Raw genomic sequence first — 27913 nt, forward strand, 5'->3', positions numbered from 1 at the left:
AAAAGAACTCTGGGTACCTCTTGACTCACTGTAACTTTTGCTACTTGAGGTTTTGTCTATTCATCTTTCATTTTAAAAAAAGAAATTTATTTTTTTTTTTTTTACTTTTTTTAGTAGGATTTCAAAGAGTTAAGATTTGTTAGAATAACTTAGTGTGTTTATTTTTTTAGAAGTAATGTGGAGGCTATTACTTTTTTTAAGTTTATTTATTTATTTTGAGAGAGAGTGTGCGCACAGACAAGTGCTCAGAAGTGGAGGAGGAGCAGAGAGAGAAAAGGTGAGAGAGAGAATCCCAAGCAGGCTCTTCAGTGTCAGCTCAGAGCCCAGTGTACGGCTTGAACCCACGAACTACAAGATCATGACCTGAGCTGATGCTGGAAATTTAACTGACTGGGCTACCCAGGCACCCCTAACTTAATGTATTTATTGACACATATAAATCTTTCTTATTTTCATCCTGGAGAACAATGTGAAATCCGAAGGAGGCAGAGACAATTGTAGGAGAGGCTGTTAGTCAAACATGGAAACCACCTTTCAAGAGACAGGGTGCCTGGGCCAAATATGTATCTTCTATTTCAAATAAAGTTATCTGTCTTGTTCAAATACCTAGGTATATATTTTTGTTTTGAAAGCCTGGTCAAATTCCTTAGTAATGCTGTCATCACCTATATTTCTGGCTTTGAATCAGAGATCTAAGAGATGATCAGCTGTGAGTATTCAAATTAATATTCTTCCCATTAAAAAACTTCAATTTTCTTTTTTCATACTTTTTTAAAAGACACACAAGAATTCTTAACAGATAATTTGATCTTATCATGTGACAAAAAAATGCCTTACAAGTAAACAAGGTTATTGAAAGTCTTCAGGAAATTGTGTTGTTGATCCTGAAAGATATATTCCCCAAACTATTTGTTATGCTTCTGAGCACATTAAAATCTTCAATTGTACTATTAAAAAAGAAAGGAAGAAAGAAAAAAATTAACTACTCTTTCAAGGACATTACATTTAAATTCATATAGGTTTTACTGTATATTTTTGATTTTTTTTTAGTTTTTTATAATTCCACAAATACTTTAAGACGTCACCTCCTAACCTGTTAATTTCATAATTAATGAGAGAATAATCATTTCCTAAATATTTTTATCATTATTTAAGAATGTATATTTGTTTAATAAAAAAGCAAGGGATCTTAATACAAAAATATTCTTTAAAAAATTGAAATAAAGTAGGAAGCTTTTTTTTCCATCTATTTTTTCAACAAAATTTTTGGTATTTTACTTCTGATTCTTTGCCAAAGTATTCAAATAGATTAAAGATTCCAATGGCCTTGCTTTTAAATTGGGAAAATAACTGCACTAATTTTGCTAGGTGTCATATTGCTTTTTATAAGTTATTTTCCACTGAGGATTGTTTCTGCCTTGTCTGTATGCCATTATAAAATCACTATATCTTGCTGAAGTTCCTCTTTACATCTTTATTCAAGTAAATGAGGTAGGAGATGCTTAGTCAATTGAGCAAGCTAATTGGTTAAAAATGTCTTGAGAGCACAAAATCAGCGTTTGCTGAAAAAAAATGAGTATCTCAAGACCATTACCAACTATTCTTCTCGTGGTTTACTGAATCTAAATTATATTAACTCGCCCTTACAAATGCAACTCTGCATCCATGTTTTTATCATCATTTCATTTAAGTGTGTTGATACCCTTTTTATTTCCACAAAGAGATAATAATGAAAAATCGAAGAGAGCATAGATTTTCTTACAGTTTAATAATTTTTTTCATTTTTAAAAAGTTAGCACTTAAGAAGAGAGATCATTTCTTAAACTCTGGGTGCATTTCTTTTGAAACCATTGTGGAAAATACACAGAGCAGGCTAATCTTGACTAAGATATAAAAAACACCTTTCAATTAACCATTCCTTAATTTTGTCCTCTTAATTATGCTTATTTTGCTCATTTCTCCATTTACTAGATCCAAGGTCAATAGAATACTTATATAGCAGCCACATAATAATATGAAAACATACTGATATCATAAATCCAAAACAATGGGCACTAATGTATATTAAATACATAGGAGAGATGGCGTGTGTGTGTGTGCGTGTGTGTGCGCACATGCGCGTGTAGTCCTTCCTTATTGACACTGTGAAGTTATATTCTTAAAATAATTTATACCTTGATGGCTGATACCTAAAGGAAGCTAATGACCAGATATACGGCACATCAAAAGACACATTTTAGGTGTGACAACAGCTTCAGTGTCAATTATGATAGGAATGTAAAGATACGGATGTTGGAGTGAAAGCTGTAACCATACAAATTGGTATTTCATCCATTTTGTATTGGGAGCATAACAAACTTGTAAGTAAATAATTTCATGTAGTGTTAAGTTCTATGTATACAGTAAATAGAACAACTGTATGGAACATGTCTGGGGGAGAGGTAATTGACTGGGGGGTGGAGGGACTATTTTAGATATAGAAGTCAAAGAAGGCTTCTGTGTATCCAAAGGGACTTGGGATATAGATACTTATTTGGAAAGTGTCTATACTGAATATAAGACCTAGGTGACTTTCTAAGCAGGAGGGTTTGGCTATAGTAAATATTTAAGCCACAGGTAAAGGGTCACAAGAATGGGAATACTGAGTTTCAATGGTAGTGAACTGGGTTGCTGGTTTGATCGGGAATGAAACCAAGTTATGAGTTGATTTGGTCTTGAAGTAAACAGAGCCTCAGCAGAAAAGGCAGAATAATGAAGGACCACTTGGAATGCCGAGGTCAGAGTAGGACAATTGTGAGACAGAAGAAATACTCACCCAGTGAGATCCTGGCCCCATAGCCTCTTCTAGTCTCCTTCACTCCATAGGTAATAGGATCAGTCACCATGATTCAGTGCTGCCGAGCCTCTAGTGAGCAAGAGACAGATCGAGATAGGATTCAAAGCTAACAGATTGTTAATCCTTTGCCTTTTGTGAAGCTGTTTTATCTTTTAAGAGTCCACATATAAACCTATGGGATATTTTTTTTTTTTCCAGAGACTTTTTCCTCTTGAAAGAAAATGTATCACCTCTTCCCACGTAGTTTTTTTTAGTGTATAAAATAAGACTAATCCAGGGCTCAAATTATTTAACACAGCCTTACTTTATTTTTTAGTTTTCTCTTAAGTTGAGAAGTCTTTAGCAACTGCTATAATTTGCATAGCAATACAGGGAAAATTAGCATAAATAAAAATCAATAATTGGCAATGTAGAAATATATGTTGTCTCTGCAATGTAGTCAAATTTCCTAATATATTTTCAGACATAGTTAACTCTCTTTATGTCCATTTTGTTATCTCATTTCTTGACTTTTCTCCTAATACCGCGAAATCAGGATAAATGAAGGAAAGTGCAAGCCATTGTATTTTATTCTCAACTCAGAGTCAATCAGCATGTGTTGTTTAATTTTTATAGTAAAACATATAGTCTTAAGATGGAATACTATACAATCTTAAATATCATCTGTTAAAAGGATATTTCATCCAACAAGGGACTATAAATGCTGAAAAAACAGAATAACAAACTGCATATACAACATGACTCTTATTTAAACTCTCTTTGTATATATGAAAGAATAATATTGGAAGAATAAGTGTGAGTAGATTCAATCCTGGTTATGACAAATTAGTAGGACTTTATTACTTTTGTTACACTTTATACTTATAGCTTCCCAAATCTCTACAGTGTGCTCATATAAATGTCACAATCAGGTGTAATTTTTTAAAATGAATAACCTGAATAAGCTGAGCAAGAAAAGGCTCATATCTGAAGTGGTAAAAATCTGCTCTTTGTCTTCAAAATTAGCTCATAGTATAATTAGAGAGGTCAAACTAAGGCTCGTGAAGTCATTAAAAAATCTTTAAAAGCTTAGCAATTCTGGGGGCACCTACGTGGCTCAGTTGGTTAAGCATCTGACTTCTGCTTAGGTCATGATCTTGTGGTCAGTGAGTTCAAGCCCCATGTTGGGCTCTGTGCTGGCAATTCAGATCCCGGAGCCTGCTTCATATTTTGTGTCTCCCTCTCTCTCTCTCTCTGCTCCTTCCACACTCACACTTTGTCTGTCTCTCTCTTAAACATAAGATAAATATTAAAAAAATTAAAGCTTAGTGATTTTTCAGGATCTCTAAGAATATAAGTGATAGTGTAAAGGATCAAATGAGTGCAGGAAGGAGTAGTCAAAAGAGGCTTTCCAAGGAAGACTAACTAAATTCAATTTTTGAAGGAAGAAAATAGGATTAAGAATAGGAAGAGGAAAGGAGAATTCACATCGTAAACCAGGAGAGCACCATAAGCATACACTTGGTGCTTGGAACAAGTTAGACTTCAACTCCAGAAAAAACACACAAAAAAACATGTAATAAGTATTCATTTGTCATTAGATACCAAGCTACACATAGAAAGGCCAGCCATCTTGTCTTCCTAGAAGAAAAAATGGAAAATATGTTCTCAAATTGGGTTCTCCATTCCTCTACTACTTGGTCCTTTGGAATAGTGGTATGTATAGAAAAATCAGTTATTCCAAGTGTTTTAACTTCACATTCATCCTGGAAGTCATGCAAGTTCTGCCATACATAAAGTGACAAAATAGACAAATTGAAGTTTACCAGTTGTAGAGACCATTTTTTTCCTACGGAAATAGAGGATTAAAGTAAAAACAGTCTTGTGGGTATGCAACCCACTATACTAGGTAAGTGAGGTGTGCCATTCTAGAATTCAGTAATTAAAATTCAGTTTTATGACGAGATTATATTATGGCACAATGACAAGATGTCCTTAGGTAGGCTACTTCAAATAGTAGAATGGCTTCAAAAAGACAGGGTTATCCTATTTTGTTGCTAAGAGTTTGTCAAAGGAGGGTATTGATTCAAATACTTTGTTCTTCTATTGGATCATATATTAAGTTATGTGTACAGATTTTGGATTTTATATCTAAAGCCACTATATTTCTTTTTATGGTTGTATTTTTTCTTTTTTTAAAATTTTATTTAGTTAATATACATGACATGATTGGTTTCACAAGTAGAATTCAGTGATTCGTCACTTAAATACAACACTCAGAGCCACTATATTTCTAATAACCTGGTTAGCAAAAGCAAAAAACAAACAGCAAACAAAAAACACAAAGTCATGTAAGTTACGTGATCAGTTTTCTGTGTTCAGAATTTGAAATGTGTATTAAAATGTGCTCAGACTGACAAGCTGCACAAAAAACCAGTCTCGTCTTTTTATAGACACAGCTTTTATAGCTTGCTAGGGCCTTCATTAACCTGCATGTCAGGTCTATTCATACTTTATGAACTGCTATAAATCAAGAATTGTTTCATATGTTTCTCTAAAAAAAAAAAAAATCTTAGGAAGCCAAACTTGCCAATTCTCCCCTGTGTTCACACTTCTGCATTCCTGCTAGTCTTTGTTCTATAAATGATTATAAAGCTCTGACTCTTTTTTAAAGCTCCACGGGAAAAATGGAAGGTTTTAGTCTATCTTCGTTAGTACTTTTTACCCTCTACGTGGTATGCTGCTCCAGCTAAAGGGAGTATTAAGCACAGAGGTATATTTCTGCATTTAATCTATTGATAAAAATATTACTTCTTATAAGCTGTAAGATCATCTTCAAGCAAAAAAAGAAGCACCTGCTAAGAATTAGTTAACCCCAGTGCTCTTCCTTTTATGTTGCTTCATTAAACATAGATCTCCTTTACCTTGATTCTTCAATGTGATACTTCCCTTAAGAAACATTGCTCTCCATTGAACAATAATTTGGGGGTACCCTCTGAAGACCAGGTATTATGCAAAGTGCTAGGATCACCGTAGTAGCCCAGTGGTAGGTAGCATTTTTTGAGAATCCTTACTTATGGTACCATGAAATGTACTTACCTCTTAATAAACAGGATGCCCTGTTTTCGTCACCACAACTCTACAAGGTAACACTAAAAATAATAAACATTTATTGAGTGCTTATCTGTTTACCATTCTTTGTCCTAAGTCATTTACATAAATTAATTACTTTCATTTTCACAATTTATTTATTTAAAATGTTTATTTATTTATTTTGAGAGACAGAGAGAGAGTAAGCAGTGTCGGAGCAGAGAATAGGGAGAGAGAAAATTACAAGCAGGCTCTGGGCTGTCAGCGCAGAGCCTGATGGATGCATGGCTCGATTTCACAAACTGTGAGATCATGACTTGAGCCGAAATGAAGAGTTGGATACTCAACTGACTGAGCCAACCAGGAACTCCCATTTTCAGAACATAATTACTCTCTTATTAGTCATTTTATTTCACAGGAAAGGAAACAGACATGAACCGGTAAAGCAATGGGCCCAAGATTTGAACCCAGGAGTCTGAATGCAGAGCACGCTTACCCACATTATGTTCACTTAAGAGATAAAAAATTTAAAATTTCCAGGGGCACCTAGGTGGCTCAGTCGGTTAAGTGTCTGACTTCGGCTCAGATCATGATCTCACGGTTCTTGGGTTCAAGCCCCGCATTGGGCTCTGTGCTGACAGCTAGCTCAGAGCTTGGAGCCTGTTTAGGATTCTGTATCTCCTTCTCTCTTTGAACCTCCTCTGCTCATGCAGTCTCTCTCTCTCTCCCAGAAATAAATAAAACATTTAAAAAATTTAAAAGAAAATTTAAAATTTCCAGTGTTTAACTTTCCAAAGATCTTATAGAAGTTGAGTGACAGTGTCAGGATCCAATTTGAGTTTTGTCTGATTCTGAAGCTCCTGCTTTTAATCATCAGGCTATATTCCTTTCTTATTAATTCCTGCTTCCCAAAACTTTCTAGGAGGTGGTGGAAACAAACAACTATAATGCCAGGCAGACTATAATAAGGGCAAAGTAAAGGCAAACACCAACAACTATGGAAATACTAAACAAACAGTAATTAAATATAACTATGGCATCAGAAACAACATCTCAAAGGAAGAGGCATTTGGACCAGACCTGGAAGGATGAGTGGGATTTCAGTTGTTGTAGAAAGAACAGAAGAGACAATTCAGGCAAAGGGAGTAGCAAATTTCATGAAACAAAATCCTAGAGCTCACTTTCCAAGGTGAAGGACTTAATGCTTATTTACATATCCCTCTCTATTCCTTATAAACCCACATCGAAAGTAATTAAGGCTCTAGAAATTTTCTTGCAGTATTTTACAATCGTTGCACACATATTTGGAACTTATTTTCAAATTCCAGATGAACACAAGTTTTTAAACATTGTCTATTGCTAGCAAATTGCATTTGAGCATCAGGAACCATTGAGCCTCAGCGGCTTTAGGGTTACGCTAGATGAAACCGAAGAAGTCTTAGCCATACTGAGCTGGACACAATGGACTCCGTGGCCATGCTGTGCTTCTGACAACTGCTTACCTATGCAGAGTTTGCATACCTGAGAACCTTCCCTTTCTTTAAGCTTTTGCAATCTTGACAGCATCAGGTAACTCTCAATACTTTTGAGGAGACCTTTTCAGAAACACAGAAACAAAAATAACAGACAACTAAGAGAAGTTGCTTTGCACATCAGTCTCAGATTCCAGTCTACAGTTTGAGTGGGGAGGCAATATCTCACCAGTTAAGAGACGGGAGTGTGAAGCCAACTGCGAGCATTTGAGTCCTATCATTATTACCATCTAGTCACTAGATCTTAGAAAAATTACATGGTGTCCCTGAATCTGTTTTCTTATCTGTAAAATGGGAGGGGTATCAGTATCTACCTTATAAGTTTCTTGTTAAGATTAAATAAGTTTATGTACATAAAGCACTTACGCTAGTATCTGACATACATTTACTGATTGATTAAGCTTTATTATTTTGAATATATCCTTGAGTGAATCACTTCCTGATAGTCAGCAAATTCTTCCTCGAGCAGCGGGTCTTAACACTACCTTTGTGTGCATAATGCTATCACTTATGGAACTCCTTCTATGTGCCAGGCATTAGGCTGAATACTTTTCTTAAAATTTTTTTTTGATGTTTATTTTTGAGAGAGAGAGACACACACAGAGTGCAAGCAGGGGAGGGGCAGAGAAAGGGGACACAGAGTTGGAAGCAGGCTCCAGGCTCTAAGCTGTCAGCACAAAGCCCGATGGGGGGCTTGAACTCATAAATAACAAGACTGTGACCTGAGCTGAAGTCAGATGCTTAACCAACTTAGCCATGCAGGCACCCTTGCACACTTTTCAATTTTTATCTTTGCTTCTACAACTGACCCATTAGGTGCTTTCCATTATTCACGTTTCACAGATGAATTCAGTCACTTGCCTAAGGGCATATGGCTAGGAAGTGGAGGAATATAGATTGTAACTCCAAAGGCCATATTCTTTGTGGTTGAAAGTGCAGGAGTGGGAAAGCAAAGACAGTGAAGGGTAAACTAAGATCTGGATTATGTTTTTGTACTGATGAAATAATTAGAGGTTTAACTGAAAGAAGAGAGGAAATGAACCAATCAGAGCTTCTTAACTGTGTGAGTAGGGGTTTAGAGTCTCAAGATTTAATGTGTGCTGCAGTTAGAATGTGGCCTGTTCTTACTGACACTGGTCTACATTCTAGTTTGGTGCTCTTGAGGAAGTTGAGATATGAAACATCAGTAATAAATGAGAAATCAAACTTCTCTTCCCACTTCCTATCTGCTGCAACCGTATCATTTAACTGGATTGTGTTGTGATAAAGTAGATCTATTCTTCTTGTCACATTTCTTTCTGAGCAATATACCATGGGAGCTCTCAGTTAAAGGGGGTCTTTAACCAGGTTAACTTCATAGACCAACTCAGATTGTTCCACATAGGTTTTGAAAATTATTTGTTAAATTAGGGGTTTTTTTTAGAACAAAATATTTACTTTCTATCTTCTTTATTTTTGTCTTTTTTCCGTGAGCAACATACCTCATCTAGTTTATTACTCTTTCTGTGTGTTTTACCTAATTACTTTCTTCCCTCGATTGTCTAATTACTGAGAGCCCCTGGTCACTGGAACAGGTCTACCTTAGCAGCATCTGTTGCCGCTTAAGGGTAACTGGGGAATCAGGACTACCTAAGGGCTTTGTTCATTAGGTGGTTTTGGTTTGCATAAAGTCGAAAGCCTTCGAGGTTGTGAGGGAGCAAGATCCCCTGATGCTGCTGTCTTTGAGGCTGAAATTTATCAGTCAGTCTTCTTGTCGAGCAGATGGTATCCAAATGTATCCCAGGCCACCTGGGAGCTGTGCTATGGGGAGGAGAAGAGACCAGTAGAGTGGAAAGTAGGATTAAAGAGAAGTTCCTTCATGTCTCCACTGTACAAAACAGTCTTTTCCCAAATGCTTCTAACTTGGACTTTGACCTTTTGAAGTTGACAAAGGTGGTGCTATGCCCATTTTAAAATGGAAGAAACTGACTCTCAGAGGTATTAAGTGACTTGCCTACAGTCATATACCTGGTATGAGAAAGCTCAAAGCTTTTTGAGTGCTTTGCCACTTATTATCATATTACTTCTACTTTATAAGGGCAAGAGATTATTCTTGGCTGTTATCTATGGCAGTAAGGTCTCAGAAGTCAATTTAAGCAAAAGAGGTATCTCCAGGTCAGAACTTGTCCAAATTCAGAATATCAGTTTTATCCCCAATATTCACAAAACTTAAACACCCTGTCACTCTAAGCAATTTCAAAGTCCATGGCTTTAAACAACATTTTAGGTTTTTGTTTTCAAAACTTGTAACTCTTATCTTCACTTTTCCTTGGAGTTCTCTATTCCCATTTTCAACTGCCTGCTAGATATCTCCACTTGCTCATCTAAGAGGTATAACTTGATTGTTTTTATTCCTGTCCCTCCCAAAATGTTATTCCTTCATGATGGCCATCTCCATAAAAAGTATCACCATCCATTCAGTTATGCAAATCTCCAAATATAACTTTCTTAATTCCATTTTTCTCTAACTTCACATTAAATCCATCAAGTTCTATAATTTCTATGTTTAAAATATTTTCTAAATTTGACCAACTCCCTCCTTTGCCCCTGCTGTTGTTCAATTCTAAGCAGTTATCAGCTCTCATCGGGGCCAGTTAGGGGATTCCTCGTGGGAAGCTGGTATCTTGCCCCTGCATAGTCTCCTCCTGACAGAAGAGAATAATCTTTTTATTTAAAAAAATTTTTTTAAATGTTTTATTTATTTCTAGGAGAGAGACAGCATGAGCAGGAGAGGGTCAGAAAGAGAGGGAGTCACAGACTGAAACAGGCTCCAGGCTCTGAGCTGGCAGCCAGCACAGAGCCCGACACGGGTCTCGAACCCACGAACCGCGAGATCATGACCCAAGCGAAAGTTGGACGCTTAACCGACTAAGCCACCCAGGTGCCCCGAGAATAATCTTTTTAAAATATCAATGTGATTTCTTCACTTCCCTAGTTAAAATCTTCGAATGGCTTCCATTTTACTTAGAATAAAATTGAAATATCCAACCACTTTCTACAAGGATTTTGAGGAGTAGGACATTCTCACCATACTTATGCTTATCCTTCTAGCTCATTCTTTGTCAGCTTTGGTCTTCTTTTTGCTTTTCAAACAAGCCAAATATCTGGATCTTTGCATTTGTTGTTCCCCTTAACTGGCTTCTTGGTACATTTTAGGTCACAGCTCAAATGTCACCTTATCAGAGAAACTTTTCATGATCCCCCCACACTCCTCAACTTTCAGCTTAACACCCTGTTTAAAATTCTCACAATATTATTATTTTAAACTTCATGCCCCACTAGCGTACAAGCTCCATAAGATAAGGAACTTCTTTTATTGTTCACTGCTGTGAAACTGTCACCTAGAATCATGCTGGGCACATTTAGACATTCGATAAATATCTGTGAACTGAATGCATACATCAACGCCATTGCTTTTTCCCTCTCCTATTTCTTCATAACGTCAATGTATATTTTTAGATATACCCTTGAAATGTTTTATAATTATTGATGACACAATTATTTGTAAAAAAGATATTCATTTTAAAATTCTCAATAAATATTTTATTTAATCATTGGTTCTTTGTTATTAGAAAATTATATATTAGGAAGGATAGAGCCTTACTGCCCTTGGAGTTCTTCTAGAAATAACTGACGGAAGAATCAGTTATAGGCTGAGCTGAACAAGGGCTTTCTGTAACTAGACTGTATAGCTGGTGATTGCTTACTTGTTTAGAATTTTATGTCTAAAATTCTTCACAAACACACATCATGATTCTGGTTTTATGACAGCATCATAAAACAAGCAATCTTCGTAAAGCTTATTTATTTATTTTGAGAGAGAGAGAGTGTGTGTGTGCGAGTGAGTGAAGGAGAGGCAGAGAGAGAGGGAGAGAGAGAATCCCAAGCAAGTTATGTACTGTTGGCACACAGCTTGAGATGGTGCTCCAACCATGAGATCATAACCTGAGCTGAGATCAAGAGTCGGATGCTGGGGCACCCGGGTGGCTAAGTTGGTTGAGTGTCCAACTTCAGCTCAGGTCATGATCTCATGGTTCGTGGGTTCGAGCCTCAGTTCGGGCTCTGTGCTGACAGCTAGCTCAGAGCCTGGAACCTGTTTCAGATTCCATATCTTCCTCTCTCTCTGATCCTCCCCTGCTCACACTCTCTCTCTCTCTCTCTCTCTCTCTCTCTTTCTGTCTCAGAAATAAATGAAACATAAAAAAAAAAAAAAAAAAGAATTGCATGCTTAAACAACTGAGCCACCCAGAAGCCCTGAGGAAAGCAATCTTCTTATAGAGATGTTCTTAAGGGCATATGTAAACAAATAACAGGAAGCATAACACACAGCTAGCATAGTGGAAATGGACTAGAATAGGTCTCAAAGATTTGAGCTTACATTTCAGCCTATACCATGGAACCCCGAGAGAATGCAATACAAGGACGGTGTTTGAGAGCATGGGCTGGGCTGCCATCCTGAGAGCATTTCAATCCTGATTCTGCCACTGGCTGCCTGTGTGACTCTGAACAATTCATCTTTATTGGGGAGTTTGGTGGATTAAGCTGAGGTAGCATACTTAAAGCACTAAGAATGATGCTAGATGTGTAAGTGATCCCTTAATGGTATTAATCTCTATTGTCTTCGGTTAAGCCCTTACCCTCTCTAAAACTCTGATTCTTTATGTGTAAATTGGGGGTTATAATTCTTACTTTCACAGGGTGTATGAGCAAATATATATGAAAGTGAGAAATATGTTATTTATACATCGTTAGAAATTCAATCTTTTTTTCACATATTTAATTGGATCTTCACAAACCCTCAGTGAGAAGAACTACAGTTACTATCCCCATTTCAGGATGAGGATATGGAAACTCCATAACAAATCCATCACCGAGTCAGGACTGGGATCCATGACTGGGAAACTTAAGCAGTTTACTCCATACAGCAAGTAAGAACTTGAAGGAAACCCTCAAACAGAAGGTGTCTCATATTTTTATCTTACCTAGTGTAGCACATGCTCTGGAAGAGTAGAGAAGATGTCTTTTTTTTTTTTTTGAATTTGGGTCGTGTAAACTACTTCTTTGTTCTGAAACTGCCTTTATAGCCAGGGCCCTGAAGTGCTCCATTCAGCTAGCAGGAGCTCTGCTGAGCTTTAGGTTTGAGGTGTTCTCCCTGGAGATCCCCATTTTTCTAAGAACTATACTTTTTGTTTCCCTCAAACACTGATTCTCCTAGAACCGCTGTCTGTTACTTTCAAACTGTCTGAGCTATGCTTTTTCCATGTGTGGTTGAACTTGTGGATCTTGCTCTGAATAATTAGACCCTTCCTGCCCTCAAGCTATCCCACATTTGCTTTCTCACCTACACACTCACTGTCTCCTTTCTCTTGTTCTTGTCCTGGATTGCTAGTCATTTCTAGTTTTAGCTTATCTGTATCTGTTTTATTTCCGGTGAGTCAACCATCTTGTGATGGGAGAATTGACACCCCTAAAGCTGCATATTCAACATGAATATTGAAATTTTTCTTTTGTCTACAGGAAAATCACACATATGATTGACTCAAGAGAGTCAAGAAAAGTAGGGAGTTACATTCTTCAAGCTCTTCAATACTGTCTTCCCCCAAATGATATGCTACATGGAGACAGTGAAACGAGAGGCTATCCCCTCAGAACGATCTTTTCCTCCCATTCTCCCTTTCCCCCTCTTATTTTCTATTTATGTGAGGCTTTGATTTAATACTTTGAATCTACTTGTAAAAGATTTGACTTTAAAGTGAATTGATAGCAATTTCATTAACAAAAGTATTAATTCCACATATAGATACAACTGTAATACATTTATAAAAAATATTACTGAAGTTTTTAAAAATTACCTTAATTTAAGCACCACCTTTTAAAATTTAAACCTCTAGTTGTAATATGTACAGTGCAATTCTTCTAAAATGTTTTGGTTTGGAAAAGCGTGTCTAAAAATTGCCTTTTTAAGGATCTGGTGAAAGCCAGACCATGAGTAAATGTGTTGTGTGGAGACCTCCAGATTGAACAACTGCTTTCCAGATCGCTTGCTATTTCCTGCCCAAACAAATGGATTCTTTCAGTAGACTGTCAACCCCTGAAGGCCACATTCCAGGCCCCAGTTTCCTTCATTTGTCCTCAGACTCCCAAATACCTCCTAGACATCAATCATTCTGAGTCGTTAGAGTTCAACAACTCTGAGTGCACTTCTCTTAGCCATCCATCTCTGGTGACTCAGGTTCTGACTTTTCTGCCACCGCTTCTGGACCTGTTTCCACCAGCCACCCTGGCCTCATCTTTTGATTGAGAGGTAAAACAGGGAAGGTAAGCAGCCCCTCCTCACTAACCCACATGCTCTTCTGGATCCATTGAAGGCATCTCTGGTTGTCCTGATAGGAATCCTATTGGCTCCCATGTCAAACTGATAGTACTGAGATAATGCTATCATCCTGGCCTCTGGGCAGATAAAAGGCTTAAGGCTGTTCTCTGTGTTATTTCCTCTAACTTTTCTGATCCTAGTTCTAAGGCTACAGATTTCCATTAACTGACTCACGTTATTTCTTTTAGTATTCAGAGGGACCTGCTTCCATTCTTAGAATAGCGTTTTCATCCTTTCTTAAATAGCACATATGTTCCTGCTGAAAAGAGCAGCAGAAAGCTGCAAGCACTTGTTTCTGAAGTGGAACGTGGATTTGGAGCTTGCACACCAAATGCACACCAAAAAGCCACGTCTGCACACAGTGTTAGGTGATGATGCCAGGCCAGTTTGGGGCTTTCAGCATATAGGGTGGGACACTGAGACTGGAAAAGACATGAGTACACAGACTTGTTTTTAATTCAGTTGCTTGAGGACGGAGTCTCAGTCATCTAGGTAGTATTCATGAAAACAAGAAAAAATAGTATTTTCTGAGAACTGACAGGAGAGAAGCTGAGGGAGCTGGGGACAAGCTGGTGAATGAGTGTCTTCTGGAACTGACAACAGTGATTTGAACCAAATTTGTTCTTTTTATATGCAAATATGCTGTCTTCTGCACAGCTGGTATCTTCACTGCTCCAGAGCACAGATAATCAAAGAACATTTCCCGAGAGCACCATTGTTCCAGGAAGAGGTTCTTTTTTTCTCTCTCTCTAGATTCTTCAATGATACTTAAATTCAAAATCGGTACTGAGTGGGTAGTTTATTTTCATATGTGTAACGTTCCACACTAACGAAGTGAATTTCATCTTTTCAGCCTTTTTTTTTAAAGGCCAACACGTTTATTTAACATACACAGAGGTACACATAGAATGCAGTGGCATATTTTCATATCATTTTGTTATAGAGAAAAGTAAAACATTTTATTTCAGGGCCTTTTTCCCAACAATGTGAATCTAGCTTTTTGCATGAAGGAGATCAATTTAATTTATAAATGAACGAGTTGTCATGAAATTTAGGAGCAGTGGTGCTCAAATCTCAGTGTAGCAAGAATTCTACAGCAGTGTTTCTACAACAGAATCTTTTAAATTCACTCTTGAAGATTATTACTGATATTCTTCAATCACTCTATCATCTGCTTCCTCCCCATAGCATTAGTCTCCTCATTTCCTCATGTTTTATTTGGATTCTATTATTGGAATATTGAGAGTCTTAAAATTCTTGTTACAAAAGCGAAATCACCATTGAACAAGCAGAGGAACATACAGAGAAGAATGATGTTATTGGGGAAAAAATCAGACTCCCAAATACTCTCTGCTATTGGTAAAAAACAAGTAAATAAATAACAGGCTTCATCCTTGAGCCACATGTTATGATCTACAAATCTGACTGATTAGTAAAAAACACCATATAGATATGCAATTTAGTGGAACTGTGAAGCAGCAACAAGCACAATATTGTTCTGGACATGTGCTAACACAAGCCAAGTTTATGTCCAATGCCACTTGACACATAGTTAGTATGTAATGCATTGTGCTTCCCCCAACCCCCATCTTCTTTGCACACTTCACATATTATCTTAAGTGAGAACAACCTTAAAATTTATATATTTATATTTTCTTATGGTGGTATAGAAGCCAAAAATACAACATTATTTCAGTATGTCTAAAAAATTCTTGTATTAGGAAGAATGCTTTTTTCCCTCTGTGTGTGTGTGCACGTGTGCACACACGCGTGCATTGATTTGTTGGGTTTATTTTTTTATCTTTCAATCTTAAACACTGAACTGCTGTTTATCCCTGACCTTCAAACAATCTAAAATTAGTACTGTTGGTTTATGTCATCCCCTTGAAAAGTCAGGTCCTGATTTTCAATTTGGGACTTTTTTTTTTTTTTTTTAACACATTGCCTTAAAAGACAAAGTAAAACCAAAAAAGAAAAAAAATAGTGTCAAATTTTATACACTTTTTACTTTTCCAACAAATATTGCTTATGTTGACAGTTATGCATGGTTCACATACTTTTTAGGGAAGTATGTGTTTATTAAAATCCCCCATACAATAGTTAAGGGGGAAACCACACATTTTTATTTTATCCCTATAAGGACTTAAAAACAGTTACTTAACTGAAGGAAGAGCTGTGGTGGGTTCACAGCAAGGTATTCCTGACCCTAATGTTCTAAGTCTTATAAATATGCAGTGATGACTTCAATGACCTCACCTTGCAGAGTGATAGGAGAAACATATGTTAGAGGAAATGTGAGATGGCAGGAAAGAGAACAAAAGGAATAATAATTATAATTATAATTATAAAATAATAATAATTTTATAACCTATATAAAATTATAGATATTAGGCTTTATTAGGTGAAAATACACTAAAATGAACAGGGATGACAAGATGTGATGCTAGAGTCAATGAATTAAAGACTCTTAAAGATTTTACAAATACTGGATGCACATAGAATGTATACATTAATAGCCATAAATCAATCAGTATGATATAGAGCCACATTTGCCTGAGGAGTAGCCTTAGGAAAATATAAGTGAATATAGAATTCCCAACTGTTCAGGAAATTCTCAATGTGTGGATATTAATCCAAATCAGGGACACTGTGCATTCTGCCATTTTCCTGTGCACAATCGAATTATCATGGAATGCAGTGCCCTGGGAACAACTCAGTGTTGTCTTCTGAATTCACTCAAGTGGTCTGAACTGTATCCTAAGCTTCAGTAAATTTCTTTCTTAAAATTCCAGAAAGAAAGGAAGAATAAAGAACAGAAAGGAAGAAGAGAGTAAAAACAGGAAAGTAGGTTATACATATTATACTGGCAAAGCAATAGAAAGAGGAGCTTTGAGGCTTTTTAAGTGTACATACATTTTTAAATGTATGTTATAAATTTATATAATCTAAATTTAGTCACTAGTATATAATGGTAACTGTGAAAACATATAATGCAGTACAGTAATTTTCTGGACTGGAAACATAACCTAAATTGGCACGTCCAGTGGATTAGTGGCATCTAATTTTCTGGAATGTGAGGAGAAAGATATGTATGTGACATTTTAAGAAACCTGACCAAACAAAAATTTGAGAAGTAAATAAAACACTGTATTCTGGGCTTCAAGAGTCTTTCTCACAGCCTTGGGGAAGTGGCTGATTCTCTTAGCCATAGTAAGATAAGAATGGTGCTATTGAGGGAGCCTAGAAGCCAGATGGTTATTTCTCTAAAGCTCTGTTTGTACAAGGCTGCCTTTCTAGTCAAGATACCCCCATCCTGTGTGCCCTGGCCTTTTTTGCCCTTGAGTGGCACGGATTTATCTCTTCCATTTTCACTATGAAGAGTCTGTAGAGGGTACAAGAGGTAAGATTTCAACAGAGGAAAAGATAGGCTTCCATTAGGCTATATTGGGTTCTAACTATAACATTTACTTTTAATTGCAAGAAAAGGAAGACTTATTAGCATTAGCAGTCTTCCTTTTTTTTTTTTTTTAATGTTTTATTTATTTCTAGGAGAGAGAGAGAGACAGCATGAGCAGGGGAGGGTCAGAGAGAGAGGGAGTCACAGACTCTGAAACAGGCTCCAGGCTCTGAGCTGGCCGTCAGCACAGAGCCCGACGCGGGGCTCAAACCCACGAACCGTGAGATCATGACCTAAGCGAAAGTCGGACGCTTAACCGAATAAGCCACCCAGGTGCCCCAGCAGTCTTCCTTTTTTGATGAAGGAAGTATACAGAGCAGAAGAACAAGTCTTCCCATAATCCATTGGGACATATCAGGTATTAGATAATGCCTCCCTTGTGAGCTATCACTCTCTGTATAAAGGAACACTAACCTCCCAGCTAAATCCCTGCTTATAGGGTGAGTTGACTATTTATATGTAGCTCCTCTGCCCAGAAGACAAAAAATAAGTCTTTCTGTTATTTTTGCTTCTTATTTGGAAGTTCCTAGTCATAGGTAAAATGAATGAGTGTCAGTGTCCACATCTGATTTCACAGAAGAAAACATTTTAATGATACCTATGATTTCTGAAATTAACAAATAATCCAGTAAAAGGATTTTAAACATTTTTATTTATATATATGAAAACAAGGAGTTACCAAAAAATCACAGCTATAAATTTAATAAAATTCTTTTACTGAAGAACCATAAGGTTATACCAAATTAGGGCCAACCTGGAATATCTCAAGCATATAACTACCATAAGAATATTGGATAGATAAAATCCAATTTTGCATCAATGCATAATTACATTCATATTAATGTTAGTAATAATAATTTAATGTGCCTACCATTCTACATACATTGTTTTATATAATATTTATAGCAAATCTATGAAATGTGTCCTTTTAAGTCCACTCTACAGATTAGGAAATAGAGACTCAAAGAAATAATTTATCCAAAGTAACATAACTCCTTAGACTAGATCCAGGTTTCAAATACAGCTTTATCTCAAGTGAAAAAGTTATTCCTCTACATTCTATATGTTATACTGTGTGGTTTCTCCTCTAAGCTTAACTTTCTTTTTGCTAATGTAAGAACAGAAAATAGAGATGTGGAAATTCTTGTCAAAGTCTCCTGCCCCCATCTCCTTTGCTTGTCGCCATTGCTTTGTTCTGAAGGAAAGAGGATAAACTTTGTTCGATGCCAGTAATAGTGAATGACGAGAAAATAGATAAAATGGTGTGAAGCAAGAAAAATGACCTGACTTCAAAGAAGAAAGAGTTCTTAAGAGGAAAGGGGTAGATGCTTGAAGTTGACTGTGAATTCACACTGCCCTGTGGCTCATGCCGCTCCTCTTGTGAAATCCTGTGGCAGGCGCCTTTGCTTATCTGTGGACTCCATATCCAATGCGGGTCTTAGAACCTTAGGATTTGGCCAATGCTGTTGAATTCGAAGGCACTTAAACAAACAGTTGTGTTCTGTGTCAGATGGTTATTGCTGTGACTGAACTCTCTGATAGAAGAGTCAAGAGACAGTTTTAGTCTTCCAGCCAAAGTTAGCTAGAATGACGGAAAGAATCTATGGATTCAAGAGACTTGACATGATTTAGAAATGATAGCTGAATGAAACAAAAATAGATATTTTATGAAAACTATTTCTGGGTAGAGAGAATATTTAACTTAACAAGAACTCTGAAGACCACTGCCCCCCTTAACTCCTGGAACCTCAAATATTAGAACTACAGGAGCAAAAATGATTTGTGCTGTCTCAAGAATCCAACTAGTAGCTTTGAGCATCTAGACCATAGGTTAGAAACTTCTGGTCCTTAGGCCAAATCTAGTCACAGATATATTTGTTGTGTGATTCTTAGAGCATTAGCCTACACAGTGACTGGGATTTCAAGCTCTGGACAAATCCTCAGATCAAGCCACAGTGGGCTTTCATTTCTTTGGGCAATGAATTTAAATAGAGTTTCCCTCTGCTAACACAGCATAGGCTTTCCAGTTTGCTCAGTGCCCAGCCCTCCCTTGAGATATTGATGCTCCATTATTTTTTATCCTTACACTTCTACTGAGGATTCCCTACCATAGCCTGAGGGCTGTCTGACTCCTGTACAAATCGGAGCAGAGGACGCCAGTTTCATTCAAATCCCTGGCAATAGAAAGTAAACCCTCATGTTGCTAATTACTATAGCAAAGTTAGCAGAAACATAAAATAGTAGCTCAACGCTATTTTATTTTTATAAAGACAAGTTTCAAATTATAGGCTTTTTTCATTACTTCTATATAGCTATTTTTTCCCTTTTTGGTAAAAAAATAAAGCAGTCTATTCAGTGGACATAAGCACATTTGAATCCCAACCTAGTAGCAGCTTGTGTATTTAAACTCTTCTGGACTTTGGGAATACTTTTAAATAGCTCAGTCTAAAACAAAACCAGTAAAAAGGAAGAAATAAAAAAATATATACGTGTGTGTGTGTGTGTGTGTGTGCGCGTGTGATTGCAGAGAGACATTCATTAACTGCGCATTTGATTCAAGAAATTCTTAAAGAAATAAAACAGAACAACAGGAGCAAAACTTAATGCACTCTTTTAGTCTTACAGGTCAAGTAAGGCCATGTATGCAGAGCAGAGTTTTGTTTGGGTAATGGGATGTGGCAAGTATGTCTGGAAGATTGACAAATAGAATTTTTAGGCTTCTTTATTGGCTATCAAATAACTCCTATGCAGGTTAAACTTTATAGTGGCCAAATGAGTAATATCTCCATGAAGCACTCCAATCATTCATCATTTATCAACCCTCCAGTGGGACAGTTTCAGGATATATAGATGCATGGTGTGTATGGGTTTCCCGATCTGAAATACAGTGACTCACCTACTGGCTTGGTATTTACAAGGAAATATTGGACCTGGTGACAGCCTTCAAGGAGCTATGTGAATAAGATTGAGTCAATAAAAAAACCATTTTACAGAATGAGAAAACACTAAATATTGGTAAATATTGATATGAATATTGGTAAATATTAGTATAATGATATTGATAAGTTTTACATAGAAAAATCCATTCATAAAAAGGCACTAATGCCTTTCTCAACTAGACCCCAAGAGATAGGTAAACAGATGAAGAAATCAAGTGTTCAAGAGTTTGTGACTTAATGTCACAGAAATAGAAAACAAGGAATCTAGGAATACAGCTCAGGAATTCTGCCTGGTCTCCGGGTCTTTCCATGATATCTTACAGCATAAGTATTAGGGAACAGAAAATTCCCTGGGCTTTTGGGAAGAAAAGAGATAGGTACTGCCCAAGGTATGACGTTAGTAGTTGTTTTTTTGTGCTTGTTTTTAGATATGGAATATAAAGGAACCAAAGTGCCATTACTGTTGTTTTTACTTCTTCGGTATTGGGATATCTGCAAATTGGGTTGGAAAGAACACTTCAGTTTAATGAAGACTTTCTCTGTTTTTATTAGGAGTAAGTCTGAGTGTTTCTCTGATAAAACGGAGAATAGCTGCTCACTTCTGGGAAATAACCACAGCCCACAGTCAACTTGATAAGAAATCTGAAAAGGAGTAACTCATTTTGAACAAAGGTGTCAAAAGCTCATAAGGCAGAGATGAGGCTGCAAGCAGAAAGAGGGCAAGATGCATGTGTTTGAAGCAAACAAACTCCAGCTTTAAAATCCAAGGACAGGTGTAGTCAACATCAATCAGTAAATGGAGAGAAAGCTGGACACCCTGAACAGATAACCAAACAAATGAGTGATGAAGTTAAATAGATTGTAAGGCAAGTAGAGGAAATGATCAAAGTAACCACTAAAGAACAAGAAAGTTTAAATCTAGCTTTTTTTTTTTTTCCCCTTCCGGAGATATGTTGACATTGAAACCTCACATCAGTATTTCCTAAAACTGCAGATCTCTTGGGTTGGACAGTAAAGAATTATGGTAGTGGGTCTTCCAAAGGTAGGTGTCGTTGTACAGGAGAGGAATTCAGGATGCCAAGAAAAGAAATGGAACTGGGGCACCCGGGTGGCTCTGTTGGTTAGGCATCCAACCTCAGCTTAGGTCATGATCTCACAGCCCGTGGGTTTGAGCCCCGCATTGGGCTCTGCGCTGACAGCTCAGAGTCTGGAGCCTGCTTAGGATTCTGTGTCTCCCTCTCTCTCTGCCCCTCTCCCCCCTCAAGAATAAATAAACATTAAAAATTTTTTTTATTTTGCTCAGCATAACACCCTCAAGGTCCATCCATGAAGGATAAATATCATATGTTTGCACGTATGGGAGGATTAGGAGGAACTTAACAGAGGACCAAGGGGGAGAAGAAGGGGGGAAATGGTGGGGGGAAGGGAGAGAGGCAAACCATGAGAGACTCTTGAATGCTGACAAAAACTGAGGACTGATGGATGTGGGAGGGAGGGAGGGAAGGGCATGGAGGAGGGCACTTGTGGGGATGAGCACTGGGTGTTATGTGGAAACTAATTTGACAATAAACTATTTGTAAAAAAAACATAAATAAATAAAAATAAAAACAATTTTTTAAAAGAATGGAATGAATGGGGAATGATATAATGTCAATGTGAGCAATTAATATTTCTAAGCCTTTAGTTTTTAATATGTGATACTGAAATAATAAGTCCAAGTTCTGTTTTGAGAAATAAAAAGATAATGAACAAAATGCTTCAAAAACAGGGAGGTCTTAAATTGTAGCTATTATGTTTTCCACACACGCTTTCCTGACCTCTCCTGTATTGATAGAGGCATTTAAATAGAGGTGGTTTAAGTAAGGAAACATCATGACAAAATACCATACAGGAACAAAAGAATCTCAAAGTCTGGCAAGAAGAGTTAAGAAGGCAAATAATTTGCCCAGTACTGCTGTGCTGGTAGAATTGGGTAAAAATCAGTCCTGTTTGGTTCCAAAGCTCCTGCTTTTTCCTCTATCCCATTCTGCTTCTATAAATCAGATGATCAGTGAGCCACTGGAAGGTGATAATTACATTTATAATTTCCTCCGCTTTCAAGTTTCAGATTTAAACCGTAGTGCTTCTGTCCCAGTGGATGAAGGTCCTGTAAATTGCTGCAGTGACACAACATAGGTTAAATGCATCCGTCCTCCTGTGCCTTCCTGTACCAGTCAGCACCAGTCAGAAGTGCGGGGCAAGGATGGTATAGAGCCCAGCACACGGTCGTCATGGACCTGGAGCCCAGTTTCCCCCAGCTAGCCTTAGGCCTCCAACTGAGCATAACTTGAACCCCTTCTGGAGAGGACCCTCTGCATCATACTTAGCCGTCCAGCCCCAGGTGGTGAAAATACTGTTTCAGAGCCAGGGGAGAAAGCACTGTGAGAGATGGTGGACATGCTGAAAAGGAATGTAGTTTTGATTCCACCCCCCTCCCCATGTTGTGGGGATGATATGTGGGAGGAGAAGATATTCAGGTAAATATGGTATGGTGATGAGAGTCTGTAATCTGAGCCTGGTGTCTCAAGGGAAAGTTCTTAGTTTGCTGCCCCTGGGCAAGAATTAACCCATCCTTATTCCACATTTCTGCTTCCCAGACTTGGCTGGTATCCCAGCCAGAAGGTGTTTTTAACCCCTCCTCTGCCTCTGGCTTGTGGCTTGTGTGCTGATTTGGCAGTGTAGCATCTCTTCCCAGTTTCTATGGGAAACTGTGTATGATTGTAGGAGGCCAGCTTTAGCCAATAGACAGGTAAGGACCCAGGGCGCACTGGTACATTTGAACCAATCCAGCCAACGTCAATAAGGAACAGCGTAAGGTTTCCCGGATATAGCCCAGCTCAGCTTACTTTGTCCGGCAGTGTGATTTAAAGCCCAGGGTTTAGTGACTAATTAAAGTCCCTAGAGTCCCTGAGCTGTGTGTGCATAGTCACACATTAGAGCTGCGATCCCAGGGCTGTCCAGACTAGCAGGAGCGGCAAATGTGGTCAGTGGAAATGAACTCTCAATTCAGCTCTGCAACACGTGACTTCCTATTTCTGTAAGGTACTTCCAAGGGACTTCCTCTGTAAAAAAAAAAAAAAAAAAAAAAAAAAAATCAGCCTGCGTCCCGGGAGATTTCATTCAGCGCTGTCGCTAAGTTACTTCAACTCAGAGAGAAGTTTTCCCTGAGACATGGTGTTAGTTTCTTTTCTTTCTCTTTTCTCTGTCATTGCCAGCATGCAAGGATCTTGTGGCTCCTGTTCGTGATCGAAAGCTGAATACACTGGTGCAGATCTCAGTAATCCACCCCGCGGAGCAGGGTCTGACAAGATACTCAAGCACGGAAATCGTGGAGGTGAGTGAGCTCACTGCGTGCCTGCTTTTCTCTGCTCTGCTCTCGCTCTCTCAGCCTCTCTCTGGATTTGAGCAAACAGCTGAGATAAGTCAGCTTCTGGCCTCTAGATATGCTATGTTACTTACCCTCTGTCATTTAAGAAAACATACCTGAGGTTATTAAGCATGCATTGGTAACTTACCAGCATAAACAGATGAGAGAAGATCTTGCCTTTTTTCATAAAAGACCTTATGTCTCTTTAGTAAATAGAAAAAAAAATCCCACTTTGAATCCTTAAATAGAACACCAAGTAGGGAAAAAAATAGATTTTTAAATTAAATTGAATGAATATTTACTTTTTTGGGGAAAAAAGGAGAGTCATAAGGTACCCCGAGAAGTTAAGTGTTTTTGCCCTTTCTGTTTTTTCCTATGTTCTTCAGTCTGGCCATGGAAACTTTATATTCTCTGCTACTTGTGTGTGTGTTTTTAAAGTATGATATTTTTCAAAGAAAGGTAGATGATTAATTTCATTAACTGTAAAGTTTCTAGCTAAAGGGTGTAAATATTACTCATCAGATGAGAGATTTCCTATTTACATTTATTGTTACTAATATACATTCAAAATGTGTCGAGAGGAAACTTGTTATTGTATTGGATTAGATTCAAAAGAGGAAGTGTTTCCCTTCTGATTATTTTGTTCTCGTCACACATATTTCATGAACTTAGTGAATAAGAGATACTTGAATATCTGGGACTAAAGAAAGTGTACTTTAAAGTCCTTAGCTCTGCATGATTTTTTTTTCAGACTTGTAAGCCCTGTCTGTTTTGAATGAGGAATTTCTCTCTAAGGAACTAAGGAGCCTACCCCAGACCGGGTTTTCTCAATGCTGACCCGTGCCTGGCTGCTGGAATAAATGATTCAGACTGAACTCTACTCATTTCTCTAATGGGAATGATCCAGATCCTGCACAGAACCTTGAATCTTCCCTTTGGAAACTTTAGGTTCCAATGCTGATATAATTCGTAGTTAATGCTGTAGTTGAATTAACAAAAATAGCCTCATTTGTATAACAAAAACTTGACTTAAATTATAAAATTGTTCATTCTATGAAAAAAAATTTAAGTATTGTTCCAATTTAATTATTTTTACAACATTGCCGAAACTTAAAAGAAATTTTTTGACACATTTCAGATGTTTATGTTTGAACATCCATAGCTATTTGGGGCTATGTTTTTCTAATGTGTCTAACGCAGAGCTTCTAACAAGAAGTAGTGTTTGTTGAATACAAGGAGAAAGAATGAATGAATAAGTGAATAACTTGAGCTTTTAGAAGCTCATAGACATCTGGTTTACAGAATCGTAGCAAACATCTCAATGATATTTGGCAATACACATATTTAAATATAGATGTCAAACTTAATGTTGGATGTCAGCTCTTTAAAAATGAATTCTGAGGCATTGAAATATATCCTGTGTGGTGTATCCTGAGCTAGTAATTTTATAGCCTCAAATCCACCATATGAAGTTTCTTTCATTAGTTTTCAAATTGGTCTGAAAAAAAAAACAGCTGAACATCTCAAAACAAATGGACATTATCAAAGCTTGGCTTTCAGCTGAATCATTACAGAAAGGAAGTAAATGGTATTTTATGAGAAAATAGCTTCATTTTAATTTGATCAGTCAATATCTTAGATTTTTGTATAAAGTCCATGTTAAATCCATTAAATGTGTTCCAGATGGACTGACAACTGACCCTAAAGAAGGGTTCTGCATATAATGAAAATAAGTTGTTTTTCCAGACTATTAGCAGCTCTGACACTGATGTAGTACCGTTTACTATCAACTGCTATATCGGTATCTGGGGCCCTAGGACTCCTGTCGCCCATGAGCATCATTTGGCAATCCAGATCTCTCTTCCAACAGAACTATTTCCTAGAAAAACAAATAGACTCAGACACACTTTCTGCACTCTCATGTGTCACTGCATGCTGCCGGCTGCAGTTGCTGCTTTATTGAATCAAAGTTGTCTGCTGCTGCTGTTACAGGGAACAAGAGACCCACTGTTTTTGACTGGTGTCACATTCCCATCGGAGTATCCCATTTATGAGGAGACCAAAATAAAGCTAACAGTCTATGATGTCAAGGATAAGTCTCATGACACTGTAAGTACTTATACTGCTTTTTCCTTTGGGAAAAGAAGTTGTGCTTTTCCAAATTACTGGGTTTTGGATAAAACTGGGCATTTTTCAAAGAGGGTATTTATGTTGTGCTTATGCTCGCCTTATGTTTATAGTTTCCTGATGCTTCCCCCACTCCAGTTCACTTGGCTTAGTGCCAAACCGGCAATTGGTTAGGAGCAAAAGCTTTCAGGACAGACTTTTCTCTTTTTTGGGAAGGCTGGCCTGATCTCTTGGTTAACATCTCTGTTGTTGTTTTAAGGAATATCTAATTATTCTAAAGTATTTAATTATTCTAAAACAGGAGGTTGATAAAGCGCTCTAATTTCACAATTTCTTTTTATACATAGTAAGTAGAGAGAAACTCCCTCCTGTTTTCCTGAAGTTGTTCCTGGTGCTAAAATAACAAGAAGTACTAGGCAGATGGTTTAATAGGCCTATGTGTGTGAAGGTCAGGTAAAGTTCCAATGATCTTTTGTCCTAAATGCTTCAGTCTTCCCAAGGGTCTGACTTCTCTTCCCCTTGGTATCAGACTGCCAGGTTAGATAGTGAAGTACCCAGGCACTACCTCTAGAGGCCACTCTGAAAATTACTGGGCAGAAGAGAATCCTGTTGGGGAAGAGATGGCTTCAGAGGAGCCCTCTTCTTTAAATCCCTCAGGTCAACATGAATTTTTGTCTGTTTTCAAGGCAGGGGAGCTATGGCAGTGTGATGAGCAATAGTGAAGCGCATGCCAAGGAACACTTGGAAGGCAGCGAGGCCTTTAGGGACCAGGAGAATTCCTGTTGAAGCTAAAGGGCACTGCTGGACCTTGGGAATCGCACATACCTAGTCTGGGGAAAGCATCACTTTAAACTCAGCCCTCGCCTAGGTTATGGTTCAAGTAGATAGAGGGAGGAGGAGATACAGCTGTGCAGGAGAACGGTAAGTAGGCAAATGATTAGGATGATGGGAAAGTAAGCAGCCACTATGGGATTTTATGTTCCTCCAGGCACATGATCAAATTCAGTCTTCCTGGAGTCCCAAGGCACAGACAGGAGAGAATATGGAAAGGACAGAGGGACAGCAACACAATGTTACAGAAATAAATGTTTTCCCTAAACTCTCAAGTTTGTGAAGTCTTTAGAAATATCAGAGTTAGAAATATTAAATACCCAAGGTGTTTCTGTCCCCTTCACTCTCCCTCATTTAAAATGTGCATGGATGTTAATGCTTTAGCAATAATCCGCTTACTCATTAATTATGCTTTTTGTTGGCTTCTGTTCTGGAAGCTAATTATTTAAGGTCTTTTAAAGACTTCCTTCCTTGATCAGAGGTGTCATCACATAAAAGTATTGGATGAACTGGAATCCTTGCTGTAAAATACGACTTGTGAAATTTGAACACACTTAGTAAATGAAAGCTGGTTGCATTTCTTAAGAGCTGTTAATTAAAGCATAACCTCTCCTTTAAAATAACTAACAATTGGTTCTGGATATGGAAGTGTAAATAGAAACACAGTTTATTAATATGCTAATAATTCCCATGGACATATAGTCTTTATCCTGGAAGTTTTTTTTCCGCTCATTTCTTAAGATTTTCTTTGGGTTGGGGTGGGGGAGGGTGGGAAGAGGAAGCAGGAAGTGGTTTTAAAGTACGATTCGTAATTATAAGCACTTAACAACTTAAAAAATTTAAGATCATAATACTTTGAAGACCTATGAAATGAGAAAATGTTTGTGTTTTAGAAAATTAATGAATTATGTGCTTGTATTTAAAAGTAGTTTAAATATTTGATCTTAGCAAATCATTGATCATGTCAGGCTGACCCAGAACAGTGAGATCTTCTACCAACTGAATACTAATTAGTTGAGTTAGATGACTAAGGTACTTGCCCTTTCCTATTGAGTTTATCATTACTTGGAGTTCATCAGTCAAATAAATTTGTTACTTTGCCATTTCATATTCATTTACATACCTATTAATATTAGATATTTTTAAAGAGAAATGATAATCTTTCATCTGTGCCCTTGATATGACTATTATCTAACTAGTCGTTGTTCTTGTATTCCTCTAAACATTGGACCTAAGATTGATTACCTTACTTAGTAACTTCAGCAGAAATGTAATTAATCATTATAATGAATGAGAAGAGTCTG

At 37.4% G+C, this 27913-nt stretch overlaps 1 protein-coding gene across 2 annotated transcripts in view; it reads left to right on the forward strand.

Moving 5' to 3' along the window:
• The window catches only part of INPP4B (inositol polyphosphate-4-phosphatase type II B), a 367571-nt gene that overhangs the window by 1842 nt on the left and 337816 nt on the right, over positions 1-27913 (forward strand). For both annotated transcript variants that reach the window (XM_039248219.1, XM_039248218.1), the window contains exons 2-3: positions 23500-23618; positions 25644-25760. The gene's annotated coding sequence lies outside the window, so the exon portion shown is untranslated. The remainder of the gene's footprint in view (positions 1-23499; positions 23619-25643; positions 25761-27913) is intronic.

This window comes from Hyaena hyaena, unplaced genomic scaffold (assembly GCF_003009895.1).
Source record: "Hyaena hyaena isolate Hyena2069 unplaced genomic scaffold, ASM300989v1 scaffold_304, whole genome shotgun sequence".
In the NCBI taxonomy this organism is placed as follows: Eukaryota; Metazoa; Chordata; class Mammalia; order Carnivora; family Hyaenidae; genus Hyaena; species Hyaena hyaena.